At 44.8% G+C, this 20,220-nt stretch overlaps 1 protein-coding gene across 1 annotated transcript in view; it reads left to right on the top strand.

Annotated features, from left to right (window-relative positions):
- DKK2 (dickkopf WNT signaling pathway inhibitor 2) overlaps positions 1–20,220 on the top strand; it is an 88,646-nt gene that overhangs the window by 29,266 nt on the left and 39,160 nt on the right. The window lies entirely within an intron of this gene.

Genomic DNA, 20,220 nt, shown 5'->3' with positions numbered 1-20,220 from the left:
CCAGCTTCCAAGCCATGGAGTCAACCTCCTGGTACTTGTTTCTACAATTCTTGGGTGTTAGTCTCCCACTCTGTTATTCTATATGCCATAGATGAGTGCAATCTTTCTATGTCTGTCTCTCTCTTTCTGACTCATTTCACTTAGCATGAAACTTTTCATGCCGATCCACTTAAATAAAAAATTCATGACCTCCTTTTTTCTAACAGCTGCATAGTATTCCATTGTATAGATGTACCAAAGTTTCCTCAACCAGTCATCCGTTCTAGGGCATTCGGGTTTTTTCCAGATTCTGGCTATTGTAAACAGTGCTGCGATGAACATACATGTGCAGATGCCATTTTGATTATACTTTTTTGCCTCTTTTGGATATATTCTCAGCAGTGGTATTGCTGGGTCAAATGGGAGCTCAATTTCTAATTTTTTGAGAATCGTCCATATTGTTTTCCAGAAGGGCTGAACCAGTCGGCATTCCCACCAGCAGTGTAGAAGGGTCCCTTTCTCCCCACATCCTCTCCAACAGCGGTTGAAAAGCCACATCTTTTACAGTTTAATAGAACTGTAGAATTTTTATAGTAAAATTTTAAAAATTTTATTAGAAGTATATTTGGCAACCGTAGAACAGGTATCAACCGATTCATAATTGGGGCTTCGGTCTAATTCACCTGAGCAGATTTCTTGGGAAGACATCATTAAGAATCTTAGTACACAGCGGGTAGGGCATTTGCCTTGCACGCGGCCAACCCGGGTTCGATTCCCAACATCCCATATGATCCCCTGAGCACCTCCAGGGGTAGTTCCTGAGTGCAGAGCCAGGAGTGACCCTTGTGCATCTCTGGGTGTGACCCAAAAAGAAAAAAAAAAGAATCAGTACAAATTTGTTGATCATAAGCTCAATCCACTTTTTTTTGCCGCTGAAGCAGGTCAGCAGCATTGTGAGTTGGCAGAGAGAGTGGTGGGTACGGTAGTTACAGCGAAGGCTGCGTCCCTGTGAGTCCCGCCGAGCTCTCACACCTCTGTGTCAGCCACACTCGGAACTGAGGCATTCCACAGCACACTCGCAACCCCAGTCCAACCCTCAGGAGGCCAGCTGCCATCGGGGGTCCACCTGGTGTATTCTGATTTACCAAATGGGGAGGGAGGGTCTTCCAGCTTACACTCTGACAAGGCCCAGGTGCCGTGACAACTGACCGGGGTCCAGCTAATAAGGCCATCACGGTCATCTCAAGGGTGCAAAAGGAAGCTGCAGGCTGAGGTTCGGGGTGTTTCCCTGGGCCATCTGTGGGGGCCCGCCTGAATACCTCTGAGATCCCCTGAGATCCCCTGAGAATGAGAATGTTAGGGCACTGCCACCAGGCTCTGTTCGGCTCCGTGATGGCAGAGACCACCTGCGTGCCCAGGCCGCAGTGGGGTGCTGGGAGACAGAGCACCAGAGCTCTGAGCAGGGCTGAAGTGAGGGTGGAAGGTGAAGTGAAGTGAGGAGGGTCTCTCCTGCCAGTGTGCTGGGGGCCGTGCCCGGCGCTGCCCTGCCCTGCTCGGGGAAGGAAGGCTGGACACGTGGAGTGTGGGCGCTCCCCTCACTAATGGCTCCACCCCCAGAGAGCGTGTGAAGGGGAGAGCAGGGTCCTCCGGGCTCAGACTAGAAAGGCCACCAAGCACCTCAGGAGCTAGGAAAGGAGCAGGAGAGGCTCAGAGCCCCGCAGGAGCCCGGGGCTGCCGCCTCTGAGGGACAACGGGTCCCCGTGAGTGTGAGCAGTGCAGGTTCCCCCTCAAAATCCCATGATCCTGGGTGCAGTGCCACAAATCATTATATCCTGTAAATTATTTATGGCCTGTGGTAAGAGTACAATATACGCCAAACACATATCACCTAATTTATTTAAATTTCTCTTTAAGCATGAAGTCATGAAATTTGCATGTAAGTGGATCAACATGGAAAGTATCATGTTGAGTGAAATGAGTCAGAAAGAAAGAGACAGACACAGAAAGATTGCACTCATATGTGGAATATAAAGTAGCTGAGAGGTACGATCTAGCAAAGAGGCAACCTCTGGCAGAAAGCCGTCTGGACTTAGTCACTAAAATACTAAAATACAGTAATCTAGAACCTCACAGCCGCTACTGTGGCCACGTGACCTCACATCTCCTGAATCGCAGCAGTGGAAAACAAATTATCAAATGCTTCCTTTCCAGCAGGTCCGACTCTGGGGGAGAAACTCCAAACAATAATAGTGAGGTGTTTTTTTTTGTTTGTTGTTGTTGTTATATGTAATCAAGGTAAAGAGAAAGTAAAGTGTAACTTACCAACTACACAGATGGGGTGGGGGACGGGGGGGCAGGGTGGGGTGGGGTGGGAGGTTTACTGTGCTTCTTGGTGGTGGAATACAAGCACTGGTGGAGGGATGGGTGTTCGAGCATTATGTAACTGAGACTTAAGCCTTAAAGCTTTGTAACTTTCAACATGGTGATTCAATAAAAAAAAAAAATTAAAAAAATAAATTTCTCTTTAAAAAATCAAGGTTCTTTGGGGGCTGGAGTGATAGCCCACCGGATAGGGCATTTGCCTTGCACCCGGGTTCGATTCCCAGCATCCCATATGGTCCCCCGAGCACCATCAGGAGTAACCCCTGAGCATCGCTGGGTGTGACCCAAAAAAGCAAAAATATTTAAAAAATGGAGGTTCTGTGATTTACAGTACTGCTGATGATGGTCACCCGTGTACATACTTCCAAAAGAACGCTGAGGGGACTCTCAGGATATGTTCGCGTTCACACATTTTGAGGTGGTGTCACGAAGCCAGAGCCCTCTCTGTGGTGCAGGAGCTGGGGTTCAGATCACTGCTGCAACATTTGCTTCAAGACGAAGTACGCCCAGAAGCCTGGGTCCAGAAATGACAATGAGATAGGTATCAAGGCATATCATTTTTGAAGGCATGCAAAATTGGCTTTCAGCACAACATCGACTCAGTGATAAGTATTTTTTTTCTTCCATTCCCCCCCTCCAGCCCCCCCCCCACTATTCTTTTCCCTTTTGGCAGTAGATGTCATTGAGCCAGCAAAGCAGAAGCACGAAGCCCTGCAGCAGATAAACATTTTCCATTCACATTTTGAAGAAAATAAAAAAGCCAAATAAAAGAACCCAAATGGCAAACACTGGAAAGCCATTCCTTCATAAAAATAAGTTTTTGGTGAAGAGGTCTTTCATTTGGAAATTAGATCCAGCTTCTGCTTACGGAAAAAGCAAGTAAAAGGCAAAGACAAGCAGTAGGTCTGCTGACTATATAGACACATGTTAGGGTCCTGCAAGACAAAAATGAGAACCTAAAGGATTCAGACAATTTGTTTGCATTATCTATGCGCTGTGAAATCAGAAATTGCAAAGAAATAGTGTTTTGTCGTGTCTTGCAGCTCATTCAGTGCTATATAATTCAGGACATATTTTTTTCTGCAATACATGGTTTTGAAGTTGAAGATTCCTTTGAAGAAAGATGGAAAAGTCATTACATACCAATTGCAAAAAATTAAGTGCAGAGTAAGCTTTTCATGGCTTGTAACATTTCACTTCCTGCTTATCGTTGGGTGTGAGCCTTTCTTTCTCTGGTCGGCAGAAATCAGTGAGTTTTCCAGAGCTGAGGTACGTAGTGAAGATAGTGCTGTAATGACAAAACGTTCCCTTTCAAAGGGCAATGGCTTATCTCCGGTGTAATTTGCAATGTTTCTCTTTCCTCCATATTCCAGAAATTGTATTTCATGCAAAATGACTTAAAGTTCCTCGTGGCAAATAGGTAGCCTTTATTTGGGTTAAATTAATACCTCATTTTTGTGTGCCTGCTTCATACCTCGTGGTTTCAGAGGTGTAAACCAGATCTGTAGCTCCAGGAACCTCAGGACCTGCCACACAGCTGGGGCAAGAAGACAGACAGTATGAGAAGGTGCCATTGTTTACTGACACAAGGCACTATTCTGGTTTGGGGCTGTATCACTGTGTCACTGTCATCCTGTTGTTCCTCGATTTATTTCAGTGGGCACCAGTAACGTTTCTATTCCTCCCAGCCCTGAGATTTTAGTATTCTCTTCTTACTCATCTTTCCCAACGATTGGAGGCTCTTTCAGGGTCAGGGGAATGAGACCTATCATTATCGTTTTTTGGCATATCGAATATGCCACGGGTAGCTTGCCTGGCTCTGCCCATGCAGGCAGGATACTCTCGGTAGCTTGCTGGGCTCTCTGAGAGGTATGTGTGTGTGTGTGTGTATGTATATATATATATGTATTTATATATGATGGCAGAGCCTGGCAAGCTATCTGTGACGTATTCAATATGCCAAAAACAGTAACAACAAGTCTCACAATTTGTTGTGAGACATTCCTGGTGCCTGCTCGAGCAAATCGATGAACAGCAGGAGGACAGTGCCACAGTGATTTGTTGCCTACTGTCTGAACTCCATCAAATATGGCGTGGTAATTATGGAAAATGGGTAGGAAGTGTCTTATGATGGTTTGGGGCTAGGAGCATAAAATATTTTTTTTAATCCTCACAGCAATCACTACTCGTTGTCCTAAACCCACATTCTATTGCCTTAAACAGCTATTCCCTTAATTTGGTTCTAGACGTACTTATGTCATTGTATAAGAGTTAAACAGTTTGCTAAGGAAATTCATAGATGAGGGAGACTATAGGGTCACCACAATCTCTTACAAATTTGTTAGGATTTCTGGAATGGGTACCACACTCGGGTGGCAGGAAACAAGATGGACGAGTTATCTCATGGTGTAGGCGGGAGAATGAGGAAGAGGGAAGGGGAAGGCTCTCACAGGAGCCCTCCTGTTCCTGTCCCCTCTTCGCCCCCTTCTCTCCCCTCCCCCTCCCCCTCCTGTTCCCTCCTCCACTGAGGGCTCTCGGGGATGCTTTTCCTCTGCTCCTCTGTCTGTGGGCAGCTTGTGGTGGCACATCCTCACTCGGCCAGCAGGTTTCTAAGCAAATGTTTTTGTGTTGACTTTTTTTTTCAACAAAAGAATCTTATTAAATTGAGAAATTTGAATTAAAAAGAAAAGAGTCAGTCCACTGACAAGTCATACCTTAGGGTCCCTCAAAGATTCAAATCTACGCGCTTGGTGCAGGCTGTAGCAGAGGCAGCTGAGGCCGTGGCAGAGAGGACGACTCACCTGGCCTCTCACGGATCCGAGGCCTTTGACAGCTGAACTCCCAGCAGTGTAGCCATGGACCAGAGACAGCTCAAATGTTCATGTCTTCGTCTGTAAAATGGAGAAAGTAAACACTGCAGGAGGATTGTAGGAGACAGGACGTGAAGAGCGACAGGTGTCACCCTGTCTGCCACTTGCCAGACCCAGGTTGGTTCTGTCTTTGGTTTATGTGGGTTTGCTTTATCTTTTAGGGTCATACTATCATAAAGGCTGGAGCGATAGCACAGCGGTTGGGCTTTTGCCTTTCACGCCGCTGACCCGTGTTCGATTCCTCCTCGCCTCTCGGAGAGCCCGGCAAGCTACCGAGAGTATCTCGCCCACACGGCAGAGCCTGGCAAGCTACCCATATGTATTGGATATGCCAAAAGCAGTAACAATAAGTCTCTCAATGAGAGACGTTACTGGTGCCCGCTCGAACAAATCGATGGGCAATGGGATGACAGTGACAGTAACATTGACTATCATGAAATCTGGTAGAGATTCTCTATCAGCATAGAAAAGAAGGAATAGTGGTATGAGACAATCCATTCTTAGAAAAAACAAAAATATTGAATTTTTAAAATATTAAAAAACAAAAAAAATTGAGGTCTGCAGACACAAACTTTTTTGTTCTCTAAGCTGAAGCTTCCGTCATGTCTCAGATGCTCAATGCGTGTCTATATCTATCTGGTTTACACACTGAGTGTGCAAGTTTTGCTTAGATTAAAATCCTTAATCATTCTGACCACATGCGGTAATGTTCATTCTCTATTCTAGTTGGAATGAATGCTATGCTTTTGATGAATTAAACAGAAGCACTATTCTCTAATCACAACATCATTTCCCTACCTTTATACTGTGTTTTTTTAATTCTGTAAGTTGAGAAAAGGAGAACATATTGTAGAACAATTTTTCATTAATAAAAGACAAATCTTTTTAAAAGTTAGAATTTATTGAACATTTAGCTAATCTTAACTCCAGTAAATATGCAGTTTTAAATTGTTTAGACTGCTAATTTTTATACTTCTATAATAACCATTTTTCACTTATCTCATTTATATAACCTCTCCATTCATATGGACTCTTATCACCTCTTTATGTATTTCTGTTAATGTTATTATTTTAGTGTCACATTTATTCAGTTCCATGGTGATTAGGTTTCAAACACTTCCTTCCCTTTCACAACACAATTCTTTCTACCATAATTGTCTAAAGAGTTGAAATCCTACTAGTTAAAACACTCCAGTTTATACAGTAGTTATGCTAGAAGTGTCTATCATCAATCTAAAAGTGAAAAAATACAAAGTGACTTGTTTACTTTTTACTGTAGCCATATTTTTTGATAAATACTAAAATAGGTATATGCATACATACGTATGTATTTTAAATCCATACATTTTACAGATTTTCTTTATAAAGTGGGATCTTTATATATCAAAAGCATTCTAAAACCTGCAGGAAACTGGCCCAGGCCTTGTGGGGGTGGGGGAAGTTTCACCTTGTTCACAATACAAGTCCTGGGTCAGTATGTAAACGAAGTGACTTGTTTAAGAACACATAAGATTGTGAATTCAAAATACTAAGCAGGTCTTTTTTATTTGAAAGTTTGTATGTGCTCCTCCAAACCAATCCTTGCTCTCCTCCCCACCCCAAGAAACTTAAAGTACATAACTCTAAAGTGTTACTTTACATGAGTATTAAGTCAGTGACCCCACTTTGAATGTTTTGTTTCTTCCTCTTAAAGATTTTCACATGATTTTAAAGAAGTTATTTTAATAATTTCTAAAATTACATACTTGGACATTATCTTTCTAAAATGGCTTCCAACATGAAGAACTTATGTTTCTATAATTAGTATAAATAAATTGATTTGGGGGTTTATTGGGTCACAAGCAGCGGTGCTCAGGGATCACTCCTGAAAGTGCTCGGAGCATCATGAATGGTGCTGGAGAACAAGGCCAGCGGCAGGCAAGGCAAGCCCCTAGCCCTGTATTATCCCCTTCACCCCAAGTAAACTGATACCTGTTTCCAAACAAAACCTATGGAAATTTTTCTAAATAGTTAAGCATTTATATGTAGCTCATTTTAAGAAAACTTGGCAGGAAATTTAATAAACATATTTGGGGAGGTATCATCGATACTTATTATTCTTTTTACATGAGGCCTCTTTGGAGAACTTAATTTGAAACATGACAGTTTTAATAATAATGATGTTTTAATCACTCTACTATGCTCACTAGCATTACTGAGTTAAATGAGATTTATTGAAAACCAATGCAGGCATCCATTGTACGTGCCGTTGTTGGAGGGAAGCCAGGGAGTGTGTCCCAGTGTCTTTGCAAACCCAAAGGCACTTGTCAGGTAGGTAGACATGTGTGGGAACACTGCATGTACTCACCTTCCAGAAAAAGTTAAACAAAAGAACCCATGAGGGGACCAGAGGGAAGGCGATCACATTTTGGGATGGAATCAAAATGGGTTAGAAAAAGTTCCAGTAAATACAACTCGATTGGAAAAATATGATGCTTTTATTATGTAGGGGGGAAAAAACAGGATGTTTTGATAACTAGGAAGAAATGAAAGTCCCTTTGCATGGCTGTTTCCCGGTCTCTGTGCCAGTGGGTTAGACTCGCCCGGCCTCACCTACTTACATGCTCCCCAGAAGGGCGTTTCATATGCCAAGTGAGCTCCGGATCACCCTTTTTCTTGAACAGTCCTGACAACTTTAAGGCTGTAATTCTAGAAACAGGAGTCTGATATTAAACCTCCCCACATGTTCTCCATTATTTCCTCCAGAAGACAACAATAGTTGGGTAAGATTACTCTCTAATGGAATCCATTTTCTCCAAATAGGTACACTTAGTCAGATGTAATTTGGTAGACCGTAAACAAAAGAAGAAATTATTTAAAGCAAGAAGAACAAGTAGAATGACTATTAAAAAGGTATGAGTAGCTGATACACAAACATAATGGGGGACCTGATTATTGGTGCACCCTAATCGTATTTTTGAGAAAATTCAATATTTACATTACAGCATTTTCTCATGGATAGTTTGTCATCTTAATATGTTCCTGCCCCTAGCAACTAATTTTGGATTTAATTTCCAGAAGGTTTTTATTTGGCATGGCAAAGGAAGATTTCAACTCTAAATTGAGAAATACAATCCTTAAGTGCATAGACAGTGAGTAGACCCAAAGTAATCTAGTTGATGCTAAGTTTTAGGAGAAGATGAGCCAATTTAGAGATTGATAATCTATGTCCTAAGAATAATTTGTTTTCTGAGTTAAAAACCATAAAAAACATTTTACAGAATAAACTTTTAAAAATCTAGTAATATCTATTAATATCTGGAATATCTAGCAATATTTTAATTTTTGGTAAGGAATAACTGCTATTTCAACTAACCACTTATTAAGCATTTATTGAGAGCATAGTGCATAGATATTACTAATACTACAATTATTACATAGATGTTAAGAAAGATCTCTCATGTTTATGAGCTAATATGGTGGGAAAGGCAGAGAGTCTCTTGCCCGCACACCTGGCTGTCTTCCCCGGGGCCCCTCAGAGGGGATGGGCTCCAGCTTCCCTCCCCACCCCGAGCAGAGCTCCTGGCGGCCGAAGACCACTGGAACCTAGCCACAACCATGCTCGAGGCCCCTCTCCGCACGTTCAGACAGGCCTCACGCATGAAGGTACTGGCAGAGAAACCCAGGTTTGTGTAATTACATCAACGGCTAACATCCAGAGACTTAAAAGCAAGCTCCCAGAAGCAGGCGACCTCTTTGCAGCCGCAAGATATCTTGTAGCCTACTTCTCTCTCTGGGAGAAACTGGCAAGCTTCTGAGAGTTTCCTGCCCACATGGGACAGCCTTGCAAGCTTCCCATGCTGTATTCATATGCTAAAGCCAGTAACAAGCTGGATCCCATTCCCCTGACCCTGAAAGAGCCTCCAGTGTGACATCGTTGGGAGGGCCAAGTCGAGAGAGACTTCTAAGATCTCAGAGAAAGGATGAATGGAGAGGTTACTGAGCCCGCTCGAGAAATCAACGATTAACGTGGATTTCGTGATTCGTGATTTGTGATGGTGGGAAATTATTTTTTATAGTTGTAAGAAAAAAATTGTGACAAATTAGTAGGCAGGACAGAGATGCAATAAAGGTGATAGGTCTGTGCTACAGAAATCTCTCTCAGAGTATTCCAAAGGTAACATGCTAATTTGTAGGATTACACCAAATCACTGATACTGAAATTTTTTAACTTTATTATCATGTAAATTACTTTTTTAATCTATGTAATTTGTCAGTAATGAAATTAAAATTAGGATTGTTGAGTTAACGTAGGTCTTCAGAAAAAGTTAAGTAGGTGTCAGAAAGATTTTCAGTAAAACAATCTAACTCTTATCTAATACCTAATTCTAATTATCAGAAGCTCCAAATTATTAAAAATATGCCAGTCCTTAGACGTTTCTGGGGTAGAAAAAGAATAAGAGAGAGAGAGAGGGAAAGAGAGAGAGAGGGAGAAAGGAAAAGAGAGACAGAGAGAATATACAGAAAGAATAGAACGCCCTTTCAATCACTATCTCTTCATGAAAATATTGAGAAAAAAGTCCCAACAAGAGGCCAGGGGGACAGATATTTGAGGACCTGCTTTCGCTCTCTGGCTGAGTTCCTGGGCCCTCCCGTACGGGTGCCCCATTCTGGGCGGTTGTGTTTTACCAGAAGGAAGGCGGCCCGGGCCCTGCAGCACCACACGCCCTGCAGGTGATGCAGTTCCCAGAGCCATCACCTGGGAGGCAGTGACAGTTGCTCTGGGACCTGTGGGTGTGAAAAGACACTCGAGGACGAAGACCAGAACTTAGAGGAAAACAGCCCGATGAACGGGAGGCAAAGGGCGGGGGCCTTTTCCGATTCTTCCCGTCACTCTTCCGTTTCTTACACAGAACAAGTCACAGTGATGAAATATGAAAGAGAAAGAGAACCGGTCTCCAACCCTCAACTATTTGTTTTCTGCAATCACAGACTCTCTCAGTATGGCTCACTTTTATAATTATTCCAGTTCAGAATGACCAGCTTTGGCTCTAAACCCATCAGAGGTCTGTCTGTCTGTCTGTCTGTCTGTCTGTCTGTCTGTCTGCGTGTGTGTGTGCAGGCGTAGGCACATCCATCAGGATTGCTTTGGAAGATTTCTTGGTGGAATTAAGGGATCAAGGTGTGACTAATTCCCAGACAGACATTGTGAAAGTGGACTAGAAAAATGTATCTTAAGTTCGTTTGCCTTTCGTGGCTTCTCTGGCTCAGAAAATAGCCGTGGTGCAGCGTGTGGGTATTGCGTGATAAGCCCAGGGGTCTCCAATCGGGCTCCAACTACCCAGAGGAAAAGCGAGATCGCCCCGCTCGGGGGAGGATGGCAGTGAACTTCCAGGGGAGAGGTGACGAAATCCAGCGTCTGCTGGCAGTTTCCACAAACCACAAAATGCTCTTTAGGATTTTCAAACTGAATTACTTCAACCACTAGATAAGGTTTCAGCACATGGTGAGAGAAACCCATGGTGAAAGCTGCCGGCTTTCTTCCCCCTTCCAAGCTAGTATCTTTGTTTGGATTTTGGCTGGGGAAGTTCCTTTGTGGGTCAGCCACAACATTTCCATAAACTCACACAAACTCCCCCTCTTGAGAGCCCTGCCAGCTTCCTCCCTGCCCAAAGGAGAGAGAGAGATAACACTGGCACTGCTGTGGGAAACGTCTGAATGAAAATGGTTTCTCCCAGAGCTTCTGACCTCTGGATGGTGAATAAATTCAGTATCATTCACAGACTTCCTACTGAAAGCAATGGACTTACAAATAATAATAATGGTTATTATTATTATTGTTATGGGCTGGAGCAATAGCACAGCGGTAGGGTGTTCGCCTTTCACGCAGCTGACCCATGTTCGATTCCTCCGCCCCTTTCGGAGAGCCCAGCAAGCTACTGAGAGTATCGTGCCCACACGGTAGAGCCTGGCAAGCTCCCCGTGGCGTATTGGATATGCCAAAAACAGTAACAATGAGTCTCACATTGAGACTGGTGCAAGCTCAAACAAATCGATGAGCAACAAGATGACAGTGACAGTGACAGTGATTATTGTTATTGTCATTGGTCTGTTTTAAGGTCAGGGTTTACTCCTGGCTCTGAGATCAGGAATTACTCCTGCGTTGTTTAGGGGACCACATATGTTGCCAGGCACCCAACTGTTTCTCCAGCCCTGAATGAACATTTCTAAAGTATGGGCAAAATATTCATGTGTCGCTTAAGAATTAGTTTCTGTTTTGTTTCTTGAAGAAAGGGACTGGGGGGGTGGGGGGTGGATGATGCGGCAGGGAGATGCCTTGCTTGCAAGCTGCTGGCCTGGGTTCCGTCCCAGCTCTACGAGGAGATGCCTCAAGCCTGCCCAGATTCATTACTGAGTGTAAACCGGGAGTTGCCCTGAGCATGGCTTGGTGTGGTTCAAGGCACCCCCTCCAAAAAACAAAACGCAGGGGAAGGGTTCCCAGAATTGCCCTGGCCGCTATGCTACAGGCGTGTGGCTGCTGAGCGCCCCCTTCCCCCCTTCCCTGCCAGCCTCCCAGGGAGCTGACACAGGCATCCTGGGCTCACCTGGCTCGGGCAGCCTTCCCAGGGCAGGCAAGCCTACCAACAACCTGTTAGGTCAACAAATCCGTAAGCCACGGTGCCTAGAGTCAAATTTCAAGAAAGAAAGGAAGAAAAAATTTTCTCCGCAAAAAGGTTTCTGCCATAGAGGCAAGCTGGGTGGGGGGGGTGGGGGGGCAGGAAACTGGGAACATTGGTGTCAGCCACTGTACCGTACCAACACTGAAGCATGGACAACTTTGTGACTATATATCTCACGTGGAGTTGATAAAAATATTAATAGTACTGAAACCCTAAAACAAACATTCTTTCCCCCCGCCAAAAAAAAATCTATTAGATTTACTTATTTACTAACTCTAATGCTAGACAGTATTTCAAATTTAAAAAAAAATAAGTTTATTGCTGGCAATAAGTTACTTCTCTTTATTGGCTTGTTTACCACTTACAGGGCATGGGCTAATGCTGTAACATGACTGAATTCCTGATCTTCATTTCTAGAAACAAATGTCATTCTTCAAATCCTCAAAATTTATACAGCGCTCCTTTGAAATATGGAGCCAAGGAGATCTGGTGACTGGCGAAAGAACCAAGACTCACGCCTGGCTCCCAAGCCTGTTCTCAGAACCATTCCTCCCGCTAACGGGCCCGATGACTAGGAGTGGGAGGAAGCGAATAGCCTCAACTTCCACGACTCGAAGGATTCTTGTGGAGGTTTCTATGGGTTCTAGGCAACATCCACAGCAGAGTGAATCTCAGAGCCCCCCTTCGGCCCACACAGGACTGGCTGTTTCCGGGAGGCTCAGCAGAACTTTCTAGCTCTTAGACAGAAAACATAGGGATTTCTCCTACCAGGTCGAGTTCAGGAGATTTCCAGCAAGAACTTAGCAACCGTAAGTTCTATGTCAGTGGAGAGAAGGGAAAAGTTTCTCTCTTCCTGGATGTGTCTAAAACATGACCATGTCCTTTTGATGATGCCTATTCCATATTAACATAGTAAATAAAGGCTTTGGAAAGTTTCACAGCAAAGAAATATTTTTGTTCTAGCCTTCTTATTCCAAATTTATTTTAATATCCCTTCCCATAATCTCCATGAATCATTATTATTAAGTCACTGTCACTGTCACTGTTGTCCCATTGTTCATCGATTTGCTCAAGCAGGCACCAGTAACGTCTCCATTGTGAGACTTGTTGTTACTGTTTTTGGCATATCGAATACACCATGGGTAGCTTGCCAGGCTCTGCTGTGCGGGCGAGATACTCTCAGTAGCTTGCCAGGCTCTCTGAGAGAACAGAGGATTCAAACCCGGGTCAGGGGCCGGAGCGATAGCACAGCGGGTAGGGCGTTTGCCTTGCATTTGGCCGACCCGGGTTCGATCCCCAGCATCCCATATGGTCCCCCAAGCACCGCCAGGAGTAATTCCTGAGTGCAAAGCCAGGAGTAACCCCTGAGCATCGCTGGGTGTGACCCAAAAAGCAAAAAACAAACAAACAAACAAACCCGGGTCAGCCACATGCAAGATACCCGCTGTGTTATCCCTCCAGTTCATTGTTAAGTAGATCCCATAAAATAGGTACATTTTGGATGGATTATTTAGCACTCCTAATAATTCTGAGACATGCAGGTTTTATTTGTCCATTTATTTGTTTTTTTCTGGGGGCCACACCTGGCTGTGCTCTGGGCTTACACCTGGCTCTGAGCCCAGGGATTACTCCTGAGGACCTCGGGGAACTGCATGGGGTGCCAGGGATTAAACCAGGGTCAGACATATGCCAGGCAGGTGCCCTCCCTGCTCCGCTCTCTCTCTGGCTCTAGGCAAAGGGACATTGCAAAGTGCCCTCGTTTTCTAAGAAATGCTGCCTACACAGCTGCTGAATCAAGGCTGTAATCATGGACAGTTCTGCTTCATTTACACCCCAGGACTATCCCCTAGCAGAGCAAACGATCAATACTCCTCAATCTTTAAACAAAATTCGGGGATGAGTTGATGTTGCTTTACTGGTTTTCGAGCTTTCCTGCAATGTTGTTGGATGTTGGTGCTTCTTCTCCCGTCCCGTCAATTTGTCAAACCACATTCCACCCCCGAACAGGGGGAAAAGCAGCTCTGTCAAGTGAACTTAGAGAAGACTCGAGTTCAGACACTCCACCGGGAAGTGCTCTCTCGGGCTTGGCGGGTGGGAGATCTCGCCAGAGGCTTGAAGGAGGGAAGGAGGCGAGGGGATGGCCAGGCTCAGCACCCTGCCCAGAGCCAGCACCGGGACAGTAGAGGCCCAAGGTATTCTCTGCACCCAAGTTACAAAACAGATGACCTGACCTTAGCCGATGGGGGCCCAGCGTCCAGCGGCCTCTGTCCTTTTCTCCAATCTAGAATCTCACTTGTTCTTCCTGCTTGTGACTCTGACAAGGCAATTCTTCATAGGACTTTCAAGGTCCTGTTTACATACCTTGGTGCTTTTTCTCTCTTGCTGGGGGGCTGTCTAGCAGATGGAGTGTCCTTTCAGCCAGGTGAGTTCCGTGGCTGTGCCCAGGGCGCTGGCTTGGCACTCCTTACTTACCCAGGAACCGCCTGGGGACAGGACACTGGCCAGCTGAAGAAATGCAGCAAAGCGAGAGACGCCTTCTCCGAGGGCCCCTTGCACATTTTCAGTCTGACCAAAATAGGCTGATGGAACTACACAGGGCAATCCCATCTGATCTCTTCGAAAGGGAAATGGGGCGAAGTTGAGGGGTGTAAGGAGAGCAGATCAGGCAGAGGCGAGTTTAGCTGTGTGCCCACTCTCGGAGTCAGTGGACACCCCGCGCCCCAGTTTCCTGGCTGCAGGAGAGACTAAGAGTCCCTCCAGAGGAGGCTTCGTCTGTGGCATGGCGGGTGCCTGGTGGCTGTTCCTGCCATGCTGGGGTCCCCCAGGGCTTCACACACGGGAGGCGCGTGCTCGACTGCCGAGTGCCGCCCTAGTCCTCTTGTTTTTTATTTTATTTTATTTGGTTTTGGGGCCACAGAGACAGACTCCCCGCTCTCACTCGGGTCCCTCCTGCCAGAGCCCGGGGGCATACGGGGCCAGGACTGACCCAGAATCTCCTGTGTGCCAGGGAAGCACCCTAGTCCCTACTCCATCTCCCCAGCCCCTTTAAGAGGAATTTCCGCTGTAACGATATGCAGGAGCTGCAAAAAAAAAGACAGAAAAGGAAAAACTTCGCTTCCAAGGCTCATGGGCCCTGGAGACTCGGGGCTTCACACGGCCCCACGGAGTTCAGAGGTGCCACTAGCAGACTGGAGGGGCCTCGGTCAGGTGCCACCCTGGCATGGCGCTTGGGGTGCAGATGTCACTGGGGAGAATGTGAAGGGCTCTGCTGGGTGCTGCCCTAAAGAACACAGTCCCAGTGGGAGGTCTTCATTTCTGTTCTGGCATAGGGGGTCTCCTGGGGCCGTCCAGACAGCCCTGTCAGCATTCCCAGCCCAGGGGGTCACTGCCCTGGCCAGAGGACACTGTGCTACTTGGTCCCTGTGGGGCCAGAGATTCCCTGGGTCACCGCAGGGGATCCAGGGGGCCTCTAGGGCTGGGCCCGGTGAAGCTCATGGGACCAGGTAGTCCCAAGGTCAAGCACGCAAGCTTAGGTCTAACCCTCTCTACCGTCTCTCTGAGGTTGCATTTGTCTTTTTTTTTTCTTATTGAATCACTGAGAGATACAGTTACAAAGGTTTCATGATTGAGTTTCAGTCGTACAATGATCGAACACCCATCCCTCCACCAGTGCACATTCATCACCAGTGTCCCCAGTATCTCTCCCCACCCCACCCTCTCCCTGCCTCCATGGCAGACAAGTTCCCCCATACTCTCTCTACTTTGGGGCATTATGGTTTGCAATATAGATACTGAGTGGTTATCATGTTTGGTCCATTATCTACTTTCAGCCACATCTCCCATCCCGAACAATCCCTCCAACCATCATTGGCTTAGTGATCCCTTCTCTATCCCAGCTGCCTTCTCCCCAGCTCATGAGGCAGGCTGCCATGAGGTTGCATTCTTTATTTTTTTTCTTTTTGGGTCACACCCGGCCATGCACAGGGGTTGCTCCTGGCTCTGCACTCAGGAATCACTCCTGGCGGTGCTTAAGGGACCATATAGGATGCTGGGAATTGAACCTGGGTCAGCCACGTGCAAGGCAAACACCCTACCTACTGTGCTATTGCTCCAGCCTCAAGGGTGCATTCTTAAAGGCATCATGTGTTCTTCCAAGGAAAGGGACAGAGGAAGAGGAGGAAGGAGAATAGGAGGAAGAGGAGAATTTGAAATATTCACTAATTAAGACTGACTACCAGGGGTCTGGAGACACGGTTTAATTTAATTTTTTATTATTTTTAATAATGTAGGAGTACTGCTATTTGTTCAGCCATTGATTAAACTGATTGAATTGGGCATGAACTCCACTGGGGACACGAGTTAGCAGTGAGCAAAGCATGTTCTGGAACCTGAATTTGGGATCTAGACCACCTGTCCCTCCCCTCCCAACAAAAGCACTGCTGCTTCCAGCCCTGGAGGCCCCAAACACCACTGCATGGGACCCTCCTGATGCCCGAGCAGCTGCGTCCTCTGCCCGACCATCCCACGGCCCAGCCTAGAGCACTGCAAGGAGAGATGGCAGGTGCCCTGAGCACTGTTTGGGGGCAAGGGCACCTCCCAACAATGACCACCTCATTAAAGTACAGTCAGTGATACAGATACACACAGTAATGGCATATCTTCAGAAAGAACATAGAATCCAGTTTGTTCTCCTGTTTTTCAAGAGCATACTTACACACACACACACACACACACTCACTCATATAGCTGCCCTTCAGACTTTTACTAATGAAGCATTTGTAACAATTTGCTATCTTAGAGATATGTGGAAAATGAAATAAGTAGTAATTATATCCCAAATAGTTAGCATGCAGTTATTTAATTCAAAGTCTGCCTTTGCTATTTCAAACATAAGCCAACAATAAATCCCACGCCATCTATTTTAGTTATGGTAAATCATAGTCGTATGTGGTCGTGATTATGGCTAATTGTGGGATTAAAGGATTTCATTTTAAAGTATGAATGAAATACACTCTTGTTGACATTTATGCATGACAGTCTGGGACGACGGGAAGAGCTAACAGCCCTGTGATATAAGTCCCCTACAGAAAGGATAATAAAGGACGCTTAAATCAAGGGTTCTGATTGAATGATGGGTCTGGTGAGTCTGCGAGGCTGGCTTCTCCGTGTCTGGGAAGTGCCAGCTGCTGCTCATCAGGCGTGCTGAGGAGTCTTCTGCCTGGGCTTGCTGGTGGGCCTTTGTGTGCACACATGTGTGTGTATGTGTGTGTGTGAGTGTGCCTGTGCATGTGAGTGCATGTGCATGCATGTGTGTGCACGTGTGTGCATGTGCATCTGTGAGTGTGTGTGAGTGTGTGCATGTGTGCATGTGTGTGCATATGTGTGTGAATGTGTGCATGCATATACATGTGTGCGCATGCATGTGTAAGTATGTGCGTGTGTGTGCATATGCACATGTGTGCATGTGTGTGCATGCATGTGTGTGAGTGTGTGCGTGTGTGCATGTATGCACGCATATGCATGTGTGTGCATGTGTGTGTGCATGCATGCGTGTGTGTGTGTGTTTGTGTGTGCGTGTTCAAGTCTCTCTGGTTGTTCACATACAGAAAATAGATACCACTGACCTAGACTTTTGGAGAATAGAGGATACAGACGACAGCCAACTGCCCATCTGCAGTTTGTAATAAACAGAGAATCTGTTTAGCATGGATCTGAAAATTGTTTATGGACTACAAGGCGATTTAAAAGATACTTAATTTTTTAAAAAATTAACGCTTTCACTTCCCAACAATGTCTTCTGTTAAACCTGATTGATCAGGAAATGCCTCAGCAAGGCCTCAAACAATTAGCACAGGACTTGAACAATCTCTAGTAAAAGGCGGTAAATATTTTTAGAGTACAGGCGGGATCTAGAAGGACCCTGTGCTGCCAGGGAACAGTGAGAGAAACTCCTGCTGGATCAAGGCTGAGCGCTGCCAGCGCTCTCCAAGGGACTCTGTTTGGGAGGGGGCTGGGGCCAGCCAGGTCCTGTGGGTGCTGAGCGCTGCCCTGCGGGGACTCTCCCTGACACAGTCACCCAGGAACCTCGGGAGCAAGAGCTGCGGGGAGCAGCCCCAGGTGCCAGGCGTCACCCATCCCCTCTCCAAATGAGCTGCAGGAAATTATAACCTGTGTCACTTTAATTTATTTTAATTGGGGGTTGTATCCAGGCTCATAATGCAGGGGGTCTGGGAGGCTTGCAAAGAAGTCAGGGGTGAGGACTCTCCGGGAAACTGTCGACCTTGCAGTCCTCTGAGGCTCTCGAGCAGCCTGTGGGGATGGGCTGTGATGTGTTTCTCCCTCCCTCCCTTGGGCTGTGCACAACAGGGCCTTCTCACAGGACTCAAGCCTCCACCCTTTCCTTTCGGAGTAATCCTGGTGTGCCAAGAGGCCACCGATAGGGGGCAGTGTCGAGGCCCGGTGTGCTGGGAGCTTAAGCCAGGAGTCGGGTCTTTGAAAGAATAAACAAGACTGACAAACCGATAGTTAGAGTAAGAAAAAGAAAAGAAAAAAGTAATCAGTAGGATCAAAGATAACAGTAAATAAATGACAACAGACACTCCAGAAATACAAAGCAATTAATGGTAAGAGGTTGTTAGGAAAAACTTTATGTCATCTAGCCTGAGAACCTAAAACAAATGAATAGAACCTAAAACAAATTCTTAGAATCATAGGAACTTCCCAAAAATGAACCAAAAAAAAAACCCAGAAAACCAGAATAGACCAATCTAAGTAAAGAAATTGAAACAGTAATTAAAAATGTAATTAAAAATGTCCTCAGAAGCAAAAGCCAGATGAGAATGGTTCACCAGGAGCTCTGCCCAACCTTCAAGGACATAGCGCCCACTGTGCTTGGCCCTAGTCCAAATACATGGTATTTTTCAAAGTACTGAGTGAACAAGAGTGATCCCTAATAGCTTTTATTAAGTCAATATTGAACTGATCCCTAAAACAGAAACACCACTAAAGCAGTATCCCTCTTGAATATTGATTCAAAAGATCCTCAACAAAATCCAAGTAATCCAAATCAAGCCATACATGAAAAGGATTAACACCATGAATAAATGTGGTTCATCCAAGAGATGCAAGAATTGTTCAATAATACGGAAATCAATTGATACCATACTCCATCTCAACAAGAAGGAAGACAAAAATCATACAGCAATATCAATTGACAACATAACCCAAGATAGTAATGGCAGCCATCTACAACAAATCCAAACTCAGTTTCACACCTGATGGTGGAAAACTGAAAGCCTTTACCAGGAGACCCAGAGTGTATCCAAAAGGATGTCCGCTGTCACCGCTCCAATTCAATACAGTTTTCAAAGTCCTCACAATAGCAATTAGATAAGAAAAAGATTTCAAAGGGATCCAAAATGGAAAGGAGAAACTCAAACTATCACCATTAGCAGATAATATGATATAATACACAGAAAATCCTAATGACTCCACAAAAAAAATACTCCTCGGATAAAACAATGCAATAAAGCATGAAGTTACAAAATCAATACACAAAAATCTGTGTCATTTTTTATGCGAATAGGAAATAGAAGAAAAAGAAAAAGAGTATTCCTTTCAAAATAGTGCCCCGAACACCACATACCTAGGAATCATAACAAGAGAGATGAAGACTTATGTCATGAAAATTATAATTTAAGGTTCTCTGACCCGCTCTCTTTCCTGTGATCTTTACTCCTTACATTAGAAATTAACAGCATAATCTCAGCTCCATACATTGTAACACTGAACCCTCTGAATGAATGCTAATTCATATAAAACACAATAGCTCCTTATATTTTTGTCTATAGTTAGAAGTTTGCAACTGTTTTAAGAACTTTATGTATTATGTGTTGAATCCTTACAGTAATAAATATCCTACCTATGTGCACTGGTGAAGGGATGGGTGTTTGAGCATTGTATATCTGAAATTTTAACCTGAACGCTTTGTAACTTTCCACATGGTGAATTAATAAAGGAATTTAAAAAAAAAGAAATCAAACACAAAATAAAATTTATTGAAACATTTCAAAAAAAATAAGTATCCTACGGGTAGATATTAACTGAGCATTTTCAGGCTTTTATAATAATCATAAAGAAAAGTACCATTTTGTATACATAGAATTGGTAACAAGGACACACACTTTGCAAGAAGATCCAATCTACCCTACATGTATATATCAGGACTTTGCACTTAATAGGGAGACAAGAAACTTTTCTTTCCTCGTGAGAATTTTTATTATTAAACAGACAGACACTGGTCATCACAGAACTCTCTCTCTTCTGATCCC

This window comes from Sorex araneus, chromosome 6 (assembly GCF_027595985.1).
Source record: "Sorex araneus isolate mSorAra2 chromosome 6, mSorAra2.pri, whole genome shotgun sequence".
Classification (NCBI taxonomy): domain Eukaryota; kingdom Metazoa; phylum Chordata; class Mammalia; order Eulipotyphla; family Soricidae; genus Sorex; species Sorex araneus.
Note: the sequence above shows the minus strand (reverse complement) of the source record. Positions and strands in the feature narration are given on the sequence as shown.